We start from the raw sequence: 16,315 nt of genomic DNA, 5'->3' as shown, positions 1-16,315 counted from the left end.
ATGACCTTCACCACAATGACTGTCATCACTGCCCTCGTTAGCACTGTCACCACCATTTTCACCAACACCATCATCACCAACACATACCAGCAGCACGGTCACCATCATAGTCTTCATAATCATCACTAACATCAGCAGCAGCAGCAGCACCGTCATCACCTTTATTAAAGGTCAGGAAACATTATTTCCTGCACTGATCTCACCCGGGGTGGAGCAGTGCAATAGTACAATTTCAGCCTTGGACTGATCTTTAGCTCATCTAGTGCAGCCCATTCTCACATGTAAAAGTACCCCACTTTTCCCCTATCAATCAGAATCCCATCACTGATCAGCACTTTCTGAGACTAGAAACTACTATCTCACAAAGAAGCACATTCCATGTTTTATACCTCTGATGATTTGCTTCCACAAATACTAAGGGGTGAAATTAGGGGAACAAATAATATGTCCACAGTTAGAAATGAACCCATATCACCCCTGGAAACACACCTTGAAGTTGCTCATTTCAGCATAGTCTGGGTGTAAAGGAGATAGGTCAAATATAATTTGCCAGGCTAAAGAGTACAACAGCCACCATGAAGCTTTGTTTAGTGCTGTTTTCATTCATAATGAACGTGAGTATTTTTCTCAAATGTGTGCCCTCTCACAGGTCTTCTTCTGTCTTGTCTTGCCTGTTCGAGGCTCTTGCCCATTTCTATTGAGCTGTTAGCTTTCACATTGGCAGAGCTATGAGTACGCTTTACTCACGAGGATGCAAATGCCCTGCCTTCTGTGTTATGAATATTTTCATAGCTTTCATGTCCTTTTATTTATTTACCATGCATATTAAGAAGCACAAGTTTAAAATGTTATGCAGTCACATATGTAAGTCCCTGTTTGGACTATTGCTCTCCATTTAAGGTAGAAAGTCTTTCCTATCTGGATATCAGATGAAGACTCACCCTCTATGTTTCTGTTTATTAAAGTCGTGTTATACTACGATATAGTAATTTATACATTCCGATCTGTTTCTTCTCATTCCTTTTCAGTGCATCCTGTAGATTTTCTCTTATTTAAGTCACACCAGGAGGCACGAGTTGCCTCAGAAATGGGAGGGTGCTGAGAATGGAAAAATACTCAAACCCAGAAGCTGAGATGAGCATCCCCTGAGGAAAGCCTGGTTTTCTGTTTCCCATCCCCCAACACTCCACCCCTGCTGACCAGAGGACTCCAGGGTGGGAACAGGGCATGGGAGAAATTGGAGATTTCAGAGGCCCACAGTGTCTCCTCCACAGCCCAGCAGAGGGGCCTGGGGGACAGAGGCCTGGTGGTCCACCCAGGCATGTGGCTCTGAGATGCTCAGATTCACCTCCCACCAGGGTGACGAACAGAGCCTCTGCCTGTCTCCCTGCTTTGAAGAAGAATGTGACCAGGCTGTGAGAAAGCCCCGGAGATGTCACGTCCCTGAGAACGGAGAGGTGGTGACAGAGACCAGAGAGAAAAGACCCTGGCCCCTGTGGCCTGGTGCAGATGCCCTGTGCCTGAGGGCTCTGTGAGCCCTGAGCACATGCTACCCTCCCTGGGTGCTGCGCTGACTGCAGGAACAGTGCCTTGAGTTAGGTTAGGTCTCCGTCACTAGGAACAGAGGGTTATGAATAAAAATGAAGCAATATGTAGAATGGGGGTGTGGATTTGCATCCTTGCAATTATTTTATTGTGGTGGTGTGTGGAGTTTGCTATTTACTTCATAGGAATTTATAGTCGAGCATAGTGCAAAGTAAGCATTTGCCATTTTAAAATAATTAACTCCAAATACTTGTTACACCGGCTTTTCTTTATTTGTAAGTGTGCATGTGTTTGACTTATCATTTAACTCACAATGCCACGTTTTTTGTGTTTCAAATTCAAGTGAATTTCAAATGAATTCTGGGTCTGCCTCTGGCCCGACTCCTCTGTGCATGGACTGGTTTCTGTCTCACCTCTGGCTTCAGATGGCTTCCGCTAATTGCTGAGGTCCTGTAACATGTTTTAGGATTAAGCAGAGTCACTCTCCTCATGTGCACCTGAATCCCTCTTGGAATTCTTGCCTGTTTGGAACCTTCTTGTCATACCTGTGGTTTTATGGAACAGTTTAGGTGGGATTTATCCCTTTACTGCATGAATCTAGGTACCAGGGATCATAAGACCCTTTGCTGTTGATTTAGATCTTTTCTGGTCTTCGATTCTGTTTCTTAGTTTTATTTACATAAGTTTCATCACTTAATGGTTTACTGCTCAGTATAGATATTTTTGTGTTTCTGTTTTGTGTATTTGTTGTTTGCTTATCGACTTGCTGTCTCTTTTTCCTCATTTGGGGTCTTTAAGGACTATGTGTGCTCCAGAATAGGAGCTTCCATCTGTGTGAACTTTTCTACACAGCTGATAAGGCTACTTCACAGGGGCCTCATTTCCTGAGATGTTTCTCCTTTGTTCCCGCAGGGTGCAGGGCCTGAGCCCAGACTCTCCCTGTGGGGAGCACACCCCTGCTGTGCACAGCCTTTGCCCCTACCTTCTGGGGAACAGCCTCTTGGGGGAGTCCCTGTCCCTGTACCTTTAGCTCTCTGTCTCTGATGGTGGCTTTAGATGTGGCTGGCCACTAGCAGCAGGCCAGGGCCCTTCACCTCCACATTCCTACCTCCCTTACAGATCAGGGACTATCCCTGAGGCTCTGCACAAGCTGCCCTCTTCCTGTCCAGAGGCCACATACCTTCCTTTCTCTAAAAAGAGAATTTGAATCAGACCATGGTCACCTTCGTCATCTGAGCCAGGAACCGTGTTCTGAACTGGGCTACTGCACCCTGGAGACATTAGGAAATCCTTTGGAGAGGGTAGTCTATTGCCTTAATGATGGGAGGCCACTGAATTTGTCTCTTGCTGCAAGGTGAACATGCATCAGTGAACAGGGGTGTGCCGGTGTCTCCCCGGAGTGTGACGTCCCTTCCCCTGGATGCACTTGCTCATTATACCCAGTTTACTTTCAAGTCCCAGGCCCTGGGCCAAGTTGAAAGGCACAGGCTCTTTGTTTTCTTCACTCCTCTTCATCTTCCCCAGGACAGGGTCTTGTGCCACCTGATCCTGGCACACAGTCTGACCTGTCTATGTCTATATGAGTGTGGGGAGGTATCTCTATCATCCATCTACCTATGAAGACAGGGGAGGGGTGGCTCATCTTGACCTCTAAACCCTCAAGGGCTGTCAAAGTCTCTGGCACACAGAAGTCACTCAGTGAATGTGTGAATTAAATTTCAGAATTAGGATTACATCATTTGTAGAATCCATTCTTGGTCTGCTATGTTCTATTATCTATGGTGTAGATGAGCAAGAAGAACCCATTTCTCTCAATTTAGAATGTGTGGGGCATCAGCCTGCGGCTGCAATGTAATTCACAGTAGAGCCACCTCTGGTCAAAGTCCCTCATGATTTATTAAGCCTGTGTATCCCGCGGGAGGACCATTCATCACATCTAGCCCAGGTACATTCATTTCTCCTTGAGGCTGGGAGAAACGGTACTTAGAGGGTACACAACCTATTTTAGAGTTTAGGAACTTACATTTCTCCCACTCCCCAACATCCTCTGGCTTATGAACAGAGACACCGTGCTTGGATTCTGAGGTCTGAGTAACAGCTGTGTCTATCTAGGTGGGCCATTTGGGCTTGGAGATAAACAGAAAGGAGGACCATAGCAGCTGCTTCCACAAACCTCAGATAATTACTAGCCTGGCACAATTAAGATTTATTTCTCAAATAGGGCTGGGGATGTGGCTCAAGCGGTAGTGCGCTCGCCTGGCATACGTGCGGCTTGAGTTCGATCCTCAGCACCACATACAAACAAAGATGTTGTGTCCACCGAAAACTAAAAAATAAATATTAAAAATTATCTTTCTCTCTCTCTCTCTAAAACAAAAAAAAAAATATTTCTCAAATAATCCAACAAACAAAAAAAATCACTTTTTTGGCTGGGTGCAGTGGCACACACCTGTCATCCCAGCTACTCAGGAGACTGAGACAGAAACATCCCAAGTTTGAGGCTAGCCTCTACAACTTAGCAAGATCCTATCTCAAAATAAAATGAAAAGGACTGGAGATGTGGCTCAGTGGTAGAGCATCACTAGGTTCAATCCACAGTACCACAAAAAAAAAAAAAAAAAGAAAAGAAAAAAGAAAAGAAAAAGAAATTCTCACTCAGACCTGAGGTGATTCAGGCAGCCCTCACATACCCTGGAGCTCCTTGGCTGGCCAACCATCCCAATGGCCCCAGGACCGTCCCAGGTAGCACTAAGCAGTCACACCCCAGAAAATCCCTCCCCAGGTCATGGAAGGTGCCATTTTCCCATGGTGGGAATGGAAGGGTGATAGAAAACTGGCCAGTCTGCTATGAGAACAAGGACCACAGGCCACATTGCTCCAGCACCCAACCAAAGTAAAATGGAGGGCAGCCTCTGCCCTGGGTGCTGCTGCTCTTTCCCCGACTGCAGGCATTGGCCCTGGTGATCTGTGGCTCAGCACCTGGCGCCTGCCCTGCTGCCTCATCCCAGGAGGAGACAACCTCACAAGGGATGCCCGCCCACCTCTGCGTCCCTGTGGGCTGGCTCTTGATCTGTGTGTCAAGGTGAGGAGGAGGGAGTTTTCAGTTTTCCTACTGTGAATATGACTGTTTTCTAAAGGCCAAGACAGTGAAAATGAGAGTAGCTTTAATTACAAAATCATCAGCCAGACATCACCAAAAAAAGAAAAAAAGAAGAAGAAGAAGAAAAAAGAAAAAAGAAAAGAAAGCAATGGGGGGCTTAGTGGAAGGGTGTGTCCATGCTGCTAGCTCAGGGAGGTACGGATCAGCAGAAAGCAGGCTGCAGGATGTGTAGGGAGGCCCTGGGACGCACCTGGTGGGAAGGGGCTGCAGAGCCCCATGTGGAGCAGGAGTCTCGGGAGTCCCGGATGAGACCCGCAAGGGCTTCTCAGCTGATCACAAGTCCTCCTGTGCCTGGAAGGAGCCCCAGATGAGAGAGCACCCGCCGAGCAGTCCAAAGAGCGCAGGAACTTCAACATGCCTTGGAATACTGCATAAGCCTCTTCATTTTCAAAATCTTCACAGAAATAAAGGGATAGACTTCTCTCAGACCCACATGACACCGGGGCAGGATGCTGAGAGCCCCATATACACATGGGGGGCAAGGAGTGTCCTCTCCCCAGGAAGCCACTGAGGTGAGAACCAACCGAGCCTCGGAGCAGCACCTTTGAGGACCACTGCCCCGAAGGCTGAGCTGGTGCCTTTGCGGATACAGGACACAGTGCTGCAGGCACCAACCGCAGCTCAGAGAGCAGTGAGACAGGGTCTGGCTGTCATCGCCCTACTCAGCCATGGTGGCCGCAGTGTCCTGCCGTGTCATTCATCCATGGCCATCTCACCTTCTCCATCACACAAGGATGGGCCTGTGGAGCTGTGTGGTTGTCCTCGGGTCCATTCTGCCTGGCTCTCGATTTCCCAGGCATGTGGTAGAACTGCACTTCCGAGACCACTTGAAATCAATCAGAGCCCTGAGACTTGGCCCAAGAAATGAGCACAGACGTGGCCCAAAAGACGCTTCTCAGCAACATTGGTCACTCAGCTCCAGATGGAGCTGCTTCCAAGGCCTGTGTCCTGGGGCAGAGCCAGAGGTCCCCGGGCAGGTGTCCAATAGGTACACAGTTCAAGGCAGAGGTAAGTCTCCGCAGTGTGACTGTAGGCATCTGCAATTCAGGAATAAGAGAATCACCAGGACACAGCACAATCTCAACTATAGCCATGTCCAAAAGGGGCACGGGATTCCAAGAATGCCAATACCAGGTCCCAGAAATAACCTTGGAAACCAGGAATCTTGAGGTGACAGCCCTGTTGAACAGAAGCTATCTCCACGTTGCACATGGTTACCAGGGGGTGGTGGCAGCGGAGGACCACAGCACGCGTGGAGAGCCCCGAGCTGAGTGCAGAACTGTCCAGCAAACCCTGGGTTCCTATCAGCATTTTCACACCATCCAAATATCTTCATGGTCCCTCAAAACCCCTCACACTTACACTCACACCTGAGAAGGGCTGGAGTCTGTGTCACAAGGAGGTGGGAATCTGAGACATCGGTCCACCTGGACTTGCCGACGGCAGCCTTCGCTGTGCTGAGGCCTCTGGGTCTGATATGGCCCCATGTTTCTGTATTTGCTTTTGTTGTGTGTGCTTGGCATCATGTCGCCTTTGCTTTTGGTCCAAAGAATCATTGCCAAGACCAGCATGAGGGGCTTTTCCTCGGTGCTTTCTTCTGGGAGTTTAGATTTCAGATCTTATTTTAAGCCTTTAATCTTTTCTGGTTTTCAGGTAAGACATGATCCACTTTCACTCTTTAGCATGTGGCCATTAAGTTCACCAAACATCTGGTGAGGGGAGTCTCCTTCTGCCCGGGTGCTCTTGGAACACAAGACCCTCCCTCACACCTGTTCATATGCTTATTACCCAAAAGACCCAAGGTAAGGTCTGGGGACTGTGGAGAGGGAAGGCAACTCTCACCCACTGTTGATGGGAATGCAAATTGACATCGCCATTATGGAAAACAGCATGGAGATTCCTCAGAAAATTAAAAACAGAGCTACCATGAAACCCAGCAATCCTTCTGCTGTATACATCTACAGAAGAGATGAAATCAGTATGTTGGAGAGGTATCTGCCCTCCTGCGCTCCCTGTAGCACTGTTCACAACAGCCAAGGTATAGAAATGAACTGAGCACCATCAACAGATGAGTGGAGAGAAAACTATTTATATATATCTAGGCACACAGATTTATGTGTGTGTGTGTGTGTGTATATATATATATATATATATATATATATATATATAAAATGCATGGATGCTTCCTGACAACGTCATATATAAATATATATGCACATCCGTGTTTGTGTGAATGTGTATGTGTGTGTGTGTGTGTGTGTGTGTGTGTGTGTGTGTTTGTGAAGATGTTGGCCAAGGGGACCATCTTCAGTTATGAGACCAATGAGGCCTGGGGATCTGGTCCACAGAGTGGTGATGCTAGGGGTTCTGAGCAAGGTGATTCCCATGGTCATTGCACAACGTGTGCGTGTACCAAGTCACCATGCTGTAAGCCTTGATTTGCCAATTCAATGCTTTAACTAAACAGAGTGAGCTGTTGGGTTCCCCCCAACCTTCTCTGAGAGTACTATCTGTGTTGTCAAGGCAAAGCTCACTGGAAATATATCTAGTCTAAATATGTCCATCAATAACCTGTCCTGACATTGAAAGTCAGGAGACCTCATACAGCCACAGTTATGAGGGCCACTGCTTAACAACAAAAAACCTGGTAATTATTTCAAACGTGGCATTTGGGAAAAAAAAAAAAAAAAACTCAGGTGCAGATTAAGACAGAGGAGGAGGCAGGAGCATCATAAGGATACAAGTGGGAGCCCAGCCCAGGGAGAGCAGAAATTAAGTCAATCTCGCTCTGCCCAAGAGTCCACTGGGCTGTCCCACACCTGCTGAGATGAAGAAAGACTTTAATTTTATCTGAAGATTATTTCAGGAGCTCTGTGGGGAAGACTAGAAAGAAGACAAACAAAGAAAACAGGGAGAAGGAGACTTCCACTCCACAACAGCATCTCTCACGAGCCCCACCCCCAAACTCAGAGAGGTGAGCGTGTACTGAGTGCACACACACAGTGCAGGTATTCACAGGGGCACAGGGCTGGGTGTCTCCTGGCACTGCCCATGTCTCACGCACATGCCCAGATTGTCCAGCCAGATTGCAAGCTCCTAGCACATGAGATGGACGTTTCTGCTGTCCAAAATTATTTTGCATGGCTTTTGCTTTGTTGATACCTAATGATATTTCTGGACTCAGATTTCAAACCCAGAGAAAGAGACCAATTCATTTAACCTGAGTCAGTGCTTTTACCTATCTCCAGGTCATGACCAAGTTGAGATCCATCTCCAGCATTAGAAAGAGAACAATTGGGTCCTCCTCAAACAACAGGGCACAACGTTTACCAGGGCCAGGCAGGCAGAATGCATATTCTGGATAAAAACCAAAATTCTCAAATTCAAAATAAGGGAACTATTACATGTCCTGAAAGCAATAAAGCATATTAAGATATTCCAACCTGTGCTCAATTTTGCAGATTGATTGCATGTCTTATCAGGGCATGCAGATAAGCGTGCATTTTTACTTCAAAATCTTGTTCAAAAGATGCTTTACTATTTTTTTTCCTGGCTTTTATATCATAAGAGGTTTTATACTTATCTATAGATTTGACATTTTGCAATTTTTCTACTCATAAATCCCTATAGGTATTTTGCTTTTTGCATAATAGCTGAATCATTCCCTAAGGACTATTCCACAGTTGTGTTGCAGTTTTCAGATGGTGGTAATTGACTCTTGATGGCTCTCTGATTAGACAGCGTCCTGGGGGCAGCTGCTACCCCCTTGCTCTGTGCATCCAGTCTCATTCAGCAGAGAGTTTGAAACCAGATAAACTAGGTTTTCATTTTTATGTGGCAGATATTCTTGTAGGTTTTCAGGAGCAGGAACAACATGAGCATGCGCATCCACCCAGGTCCCCAGTGAAATAATTACTTGCCCTACAAGTGGGGAAAATCACTGAACTGTCAGTGCCAAGTTAGCCATCCTTCTGCAAGGGGCAGAGCCCCTGTTGAGAAGTGAAGAGCAGAGATGGCTGTATCCAGGTTTTGAGAAAGTGAATATCTGCCCTGATGAATTGCAAAGTTAAACTTTGACTTCCTTTTTTGCCTGGCTGGAGAAAATCATTTGCAAGTGTCCAAGCTCCGCAAATTGCCTGTCTTAAATAGGTGCACTGTTTTGGATGGACATACAGGAACCTTGATAAACTGCAGGAAAAGAGAGGCATGGCAAGGGTGCCCCTGAGACGACAGTTCCACCCTCCTCCCTGGTCAGGATGGGTTCAGAAATAGAACTGTTATGTAAGTCAAGCTGAAATTGCCAGGACTTATGACTGAAGTTATGAGAAGATAAAATGCACTTTCCCATAGCAACCAGGAAAACACATCAAAAATGCTCTTCCTTTTGCCTTAAGGCAGTTTGAATGGAGCTTTCAAATCTGTGTACTTAGAAGGGAATCAACTAGAGTAGCCATGGGCGGAACCCCCTGTCCAGGTTCACTTTGGAGGGGAAGGGACATGAGGGGGAGCAGCCGTCCAGTGGGGTGGGGACAATTTTTTGGGTTGCCACTTATTTATCAAGTCTATAGCCAAGGAAGCAGGGTGGTCGGCAGGCCTAGGCAAGGCAGCCAGGACACCATGCATACAGACAGTGTGGACAAGCCCCCGTAAGTGGGGAAAAGGGCCGTATGGCCTGACCGTGTAGCCTGCCACCATGAGGAAGAAGTGCCATCTGAAGCCAGAGGCTGAGACCTGAGCCCTATTTTAGTGGAGTCATAAGAAGGGGGAATCTCTTCCCACCTGGGCATTGAATAGCCTGATCCTTGTCCCTCCCCCAGGTCAGTGGCTCAGCATTAATGCACATTGACCAGTCCATGTAAGTGAATTTGCAACACCTGTTTTGGCAAAAGTCCTGGCTAGTTATTTTCTCATTTGCAGATGAACCAGGGCATGGGATACAAAACCCATATAATTCATGGTAGAATTCAGCAACATAAGAAAATGGGAAGAAGTTGTCAGCCTCAGGATGAAGAGCAAGTCCACACTTTTAATATAATTTTACTAAAAGAACAATATATAAATTTCAGACATCCCTTGCCTGGCTTTCTAGGCAGAACTGAGAGAGCTACAACCTACATGCTGAAGCAGCTCTTGGCATTGGCTGTAAATATTGCCTCTGGTTGTCGTCTGTTTTAGCAAATAAATGGTTTGAGGTTGGGAACCTGGGAAAAAGCAGAAAAGATGGGCACAAAAAGTTGATCCACCCCTCGTTTCTGTTTTCCGCATGTATTAATTAGGCAGTGAGCAGAGACAGAGGGAACTTCTCAACTGTCCAATCCTAAGTGCTCCTCCAACCCCGTGATAACCTTTCTTCCTCCAACAAAGGATTCCCGCAAGAACCCTCTCAGCTGATTCTCCAAAATGGGAGGCATTTAGCAACTTTTTGAGCATAAGTATAGCCCATAAAATATCTAAGACATACTTATACTAAAATGTTTACATTATTTTTCTGAAGTTTAGTTACCTCTCCTGTACTTTATCTGGGAACTCTGGCAAAAGGGGGCTTATAGAGGAATTGATTGCTCAGAAGCAGACTCTTCTCAAATTAGGAACCCTTAGAATATACAAGGAGGGAGAGAGTGAGATGGGAGACCCCAGGATTGCTGCAGTAATGATTGCTTAGAAGCATCACCAGGAAAAGATTCCTTGTAAAGAAAGTCTGAAGCTCAGAGAGCAATTCTCTTCTCTTGGATAGTTCCTCTTATTGCAAGGAGGTAACAAAAACTATTTTTTTTCTTTATGGTGGTTAATGACAAAGGAAAATCCATGCCGTAACTCTGTCCCTATCATCTTAATACCAGTTGCAAAGAGAGATTGATTTAAGGTGATGCATCCAGCTGCCAATGAAGACCCCGAAACAAACACCCAGAAATTCCAAGCTAATTCTTAGAGGACTACAGGGGGAGATGCTTTATGTCCTCATAATTGAGGAAATTAAACAAACATTTGAAATGAGCTTCAAAAGCAGACCGAGACATACATAATTCATGTTATAGATGAAGGGCTACCAGAGGGGGTGCTGCTCAGGCCGCCTGCTGCCTGCGCTCTGCAGACCTGCTCCTCCTCGCATCTTTCTTCCTTCCAGCAGTCGCTACAAGGCCCCGTACAATCACATACCCTCTTGGTCACATTGGAAATCTTAAAAACGCACCTTGGTCTAACTGCTTTGAAGGAGTGGGAAGTTCAAGGGCTCTAAGGCAGGGAGGACGGTACCTCTCCTGGGTCAATCCCAAGTAGGTTTGAAGGATTCGGATGTTCTGACCCCAGAGGAGACTGGGCTGGGAAGTGAGCCCAAGACAGCCTGAAGAGCACCACGTCCTAGTCTGGCCCACTGAGTTTTCTGGGAACCAGCATCCTGGGAGAAGAGAAGAGCAGCTGCATCCCAGTTAGTGAGGTAGCGTACTGAGGAGGAAGGCCAACAGTTGTGGGAGCTGCTTCCCAGGGAACAGAGGGGAGGGCCAGTTCCCCATGTGAAAATGGTACAGGACAAATATGGAGGTGGGCATCTCAGCCAAGTTCACTTGGACACATCAAGAATAAGAAGGGCCTGGCTTGGTGGCATGCGCCTGTCATCCCAGCAATCAGGGAGGCTGAGGTGGGAGGATAGAAAGTTCAATGACAGCTTCTGCACTTTGGTGAGATCCTGTCTTAAAATAAAAATAAAAAGGGCTGGGGATGCTGTATAGTGCTTAAGCACCACTGGGTTTAATCCCCAGAACAAAATAAAGAATAAGAAGAAAAGGCGACCTCCCTCCTCTCCCACACCCCTGTTGCCCAGGACATCACCAGACCCTGGAATTGAGGAAGGAGGTGGAAACTGCACAGACATGCTGCAGTGAGTAGACAGGCTCAGGCTGACGTGGTCTTTATTGATCAAGCCCTCCCTCTGCCAGGCACTGTGCTGAGAAGCCCAAGACCTAGGACACAGAAATAAACCAGTAATCTCCGCCCTCAAGGGACAGAGCAGTTGACAGGTTGCAATATGTGTACATGGGGTTCTGATCCATGCATGGGGAGGGGAGAAATTTTCCTGAACCTTGCAGTGAATGCACCATGGGAAGACGCCAATTCAGCCTGAAAGTCAGATGTCATGGCCCTGAGGAGAGCAGGTCTTGTGGAGGTGGGAAGGATTAGGACCAAGCCAGGCACAGGCCTCGGGGGCAGAGGGGAATGGAGAGGTCCAAGGGCACAGGGAAGGTCTGTGCAGAAGCCCTGGAGTGCAGCAGAGCTCTGTGCCTCTGCCTCGGCTCCCTCCACCCCACTGGGTACTGGATCACATCACTTAGGATGTGGATGGTTGCAGATAACAAAAAAAGACCCTGCCCTGTGTGTTAAATCAGGGGGCAATTATTCAATTCTCATGGAAAACCCAGAGAGGGAGCTCTTGAGTTTGGATCAATAAAGACCCTGAAAGGCAAGACTGTTCTCCCCAAGTCCATCTTCTTCAGAGCATTGGCTTTGGTCTTCAAGCCTGTCCTTCCATGCCACCCCACATGTATGGTGACCACAGGTGGCATCCAGAACATTGGAAGGCAAAGGTGAGGTTCTCTCCCCATGCATTCCAGCACTGAGCTGAAGTTTCCACTTCCTGGAAGCTGCCACTGACCTCCTCCTATGACTGCAAGGCCCCTGCTGGACCCAGAAAGCTTAAGCCAGTCATGGTTGATTTCCAGGAACCAGAGGCTGCCTTCTGGGGGATGAGGGCAAAAAGAGGGGACAGGGTTTTGGTCATACAATAACTATACCTATACATGGGTAAAATGGTGTTCAGGAAGACTACTGTATCCTCCCTCCAAAGAGGACCCAGGTGGGTGTCATCCCAGACGACCACATGTGGGGACTCACTACTGTTTTCACATAACATGAAACTCAGGGACCTCAAACGGGAAGGGGCATCCCCAGGTCACTTGGGCAGCAGTGGGAAGGACATGGTAATGAAGTTCTTGACTCCTGTCTCAGGGTCTTTCCAACATTGCATTTCCTCTTGTCCTATGTAGAATAATATTTTAAAAGAGCATTGTAAAAACCAGTTTTAAGCATGTTATTTTCACATTTTTCTACCATTAAAATAATCTCATTGCCTTTGCTGATTAGAATTGTCTTCAGGCTCCTCTTGAAAGAAGCAGTGGAAGCAAACACATTCAGCTATTGCAGAATGCAGGCACTGCTCCAAGAGCACCACACATCTACCCCATCACCACAGCCAGCCGCTGGGGTGGGGACTGCTGTTGTCTCAACCTCAGAAGGGAAAACTGGGGTACAGAGATTCAGGACTCTGAATCAGTGTCACACAACTACCAAAATAGAACTAGATGTGAACCCAGGCAACCGGGCTGCAGATGAACATAAAAACCTTCAGTGTCCTCTAAAGAGGGGGTTTAACTTCTCTCTCTTCTCATTCTCTCTCTCTCCTTCTCTTTCTCTCTCCCTCTCCCTCTCCTCTTTCTTTCCTCCTCCTCCTCCTCTTCCTCCTCCTCCTCCTCATCATCATCATCATCATCCTCATAGTCTTCTTCTCTCCCTGCCCTCCCCATCTCTCTCTCTCTCTTCTCTCTCTCTCTCCAGGAAAGCTACATGCCTAAGACAAATGTATAAAATCTAACAGGCAATAGTCTTACTCAAGAAAATGGTTGGTAAGATTAGATGTTACAAATGATTAAAAAATAAGATTTGGAACATTGAAATCAATGTAATCACTTCATAAATGTGTTTAGTACTACCAGTCAAAAAGCTTATTATTGACCAAAGGTAAACATGGGTATGGGCTCTGATTCATCAACACCACCAATACATACACTCAACAGAACTCTGTGCATCCTCTTTTCCAAAATCCACAAACCAGAATGTTTAAAACAGCAGTAGTTGAAAGAGCCAGAAACAATCCAAATATCCAAAGGTTGAGTTAACAAAACCATATTACACACACACACACACACACACACACACACACAATATATAATAGACTCTCCAATACTGAGAAAGCAAAATCTAAAATTACACATAAAATAATGGATAAAATGAACAATTAACAGACACAATGTTGAGTGAAGACAATCCAGAACCACCAAAGCACATGCTCACTCTACAAAGTCCTTGACCTAAAGTGCAAACACAGACCCGGGGCCTCTGTTGGGGTGAAGGAAGGTGGAGGAAGACAGGAGAAGCCGGGCTGCTGCGTGGAGGCAGGTTCTGTTTGTCCCAGTGGTCGTGAGTCACACGTGTTCTCAATGGGGACACTCACCAGGTGTGCAAGGATGACCCAGGTGTGCTTGACCACACATGGTGTGCTTCAGGGAGAAGATGGTGGCGGGGGTGGGCCCCTGAGCTGGGATGGACTTTTCCTCTGCATCCCCTTCCCCTTGGACTTTGTATGCTTTGTTTCTTCTTGATTTTTTTTCTTAATAAGTTTGTGATATCAAAAAAGTCTTTTTCAAAGCTGATCCTTTGAAAAGAAGGTTTCTCATTGTGAGAAGTGAATTGTCCTCTCATCACAAGCTCTTGGCTTGCTGTTAAGCTGAGCTGGTCATGGGCAAGGGAAAGCAAGAGCTCTCTGCTCCAGCCTCTCTCCTTCCCAAGTTCTCCTGCAGGACCAGCTTGCCACTGGCTCCTTCCCTCTGTGGAAGGAATGCCAGCATCCTGGCCCACATAGAGGGTGGACTTCAATCCTGTGCCTATGCCGGGGGCTCCTGACCATGTAAACTTTGGTGGCCACCATCTGTGTTTGGAACCTGTGGGGTTACACTCTTGCTAAGGTGTGACCAGGATGGCATTCGCGGTGGAGAGAGGCACTTGCCTGGGAATGTGCAGGTGTGGGGCACCAGGCCCCAGGTGCCCACAGCTACCTTGGTGGCCGTGGGTGCACCCTCCCATGAAAGAAAATGACCAAACCAGTCCAGCATTTTAAAGGCTATGCAAATTTTCAACTCAGAAATTATACTTCTAGAAATTATCCCAGAAAATAACCAACTAGGGTTTCCTCTGCATTCAGTGTGTTCGTACTTCATTGATGCTTGTGATTAACACATTTTTAACTCACCTAACACTCGGCCAAGGAACAAACATACTCAAGTCCTGCATGGTGGTTGTAAATCGTTGCAAAAAGAAGAGCTATTTTTGAAACCTATAATTTTCTGGCTGACAGGTGAAGCAAGAGGCATTTCCTGATGGAATTGGGGAGATGAGATTTCTAAAGAAATGTGTTCATGTTCATCCTGGAATTCAGACACCGGTGTGGATTTATTCTATTTTCTAGGAAACAATTTATCTCCGATGGATCACATGGGGAGATGTGTCTTAATTCTGTTCTTGTGACTGACAATATATTAATTTATTTTGTCCATGAATGAAACATAACTTTGCCCCAGTTTGTTATACTGAATGCTCCCCAGTGAAAGGTCTTTGAGACAAATATATATTTTTTTCTTTTTGATAGAATAACAATTATTAGGTCAGGGGATGGATCACATTTGTGAATAATTCTTTCTGGAAATCCAGAGACATCTGCCTTAGCTGCTTGAGGCTGTATCATATACAGGTGAGCACTGCTAAATAGAAGCTCTAGGGCCCCTCTCTGGCCAGTGGAGAAATGGAGGGTCATTTCTGCCTTTGGGATTTCTTCCTACTATCCTGGTCTCCAAGGTCATTTCTTAAAGTTAGGACCTCATCAAAAGGTGTCTAACTAGCAGCGCCTTTTGGCTGATGCCTCACTGGTCAGCAACTTTGGCAGCAGAGCTATTGAAAATAAGTTAATATGTTCCACCTGAAATTCTGACCCACAGGGTCAAAGACAAAGGAACAACCCTGAGTCTCCTGATGACTATTACAGAGTTATACGCCCACCTCACTAACTCTTTATTTTCTTATTATAGTGAGTTAAGAGACAATCCCTTGACCATTTCTGCTGGTTTGGGGTTTCTATTTAAAGAGTGATTTAGAATATAGTTTTTTATCATTATTCAGGTACCGTGAGAGCAGCAGTCCCAACTCACAGAACAGAGACTTTGTGATGCTCAGTTCTCGAGGGGAAGGACGTGCAGCCTCAGGGGCCACACAGATCACACCTTTGGATGCAGAGTCAGGAGAGGCCAAGCTGGCCCAGAGGCCTCATGGTAGCTCTAGGGGAAGCGAGAGGGCAGGTGGGGGGGCAGGTTGGCCAACAGGTTTGATGGCTTCAGTGGGCTCTTTGGTTAGGACTGGCAAAATGGCCCAGGGTAAGGGACCCCCCAGAGAGCCGATGGTGGAGGCCTGGAGCTGGTCAGCCAGCTCAGATGTAAACGAAGCTCCATTCTCCATTTGGTTTAAGAATTATCTAGCCCTGGGAAGGGCAGTCCCTTTCTTCCCAGCAAGGCCCAGGTGTCAAAGCTTTAGAAAACAGAAAGCTAAACCATACATGACGAATATGAAGGGTCATGCCCCCTGTGACCTGGGAGCCAGAGGGGAGACTCCCTTCTATCCTGCAGCCCTGCCACCTGGAAGGTGAGGTACATGTTCACATCCTTGGAATTCAGGGCACAGAGGTGCATGGGATAGAGAAATGAGACCCCATCCCAGGCTTCTGAACCTCTGCCCCTA

Source organism: Callospermophilus lateralis, chromosome 1, assembly GCF_048772815.1.
Source record: "Callospermophilus lateralis isolate mCalLat2 chromosome 1, mCalLat2.hap1, whole genome shotgun sequence".
Lineage (NCBI taxonomy): Eukaryota > Metazoa > Chordata > Mammalia > Rodentia > Sciuridae > Callospermophilus > Callospermophilus lateralis.
The sequence above is the reverse complement of the archived record's forward strand: the minus strand, read 5'-3'. Positions refer to the sequence as shown.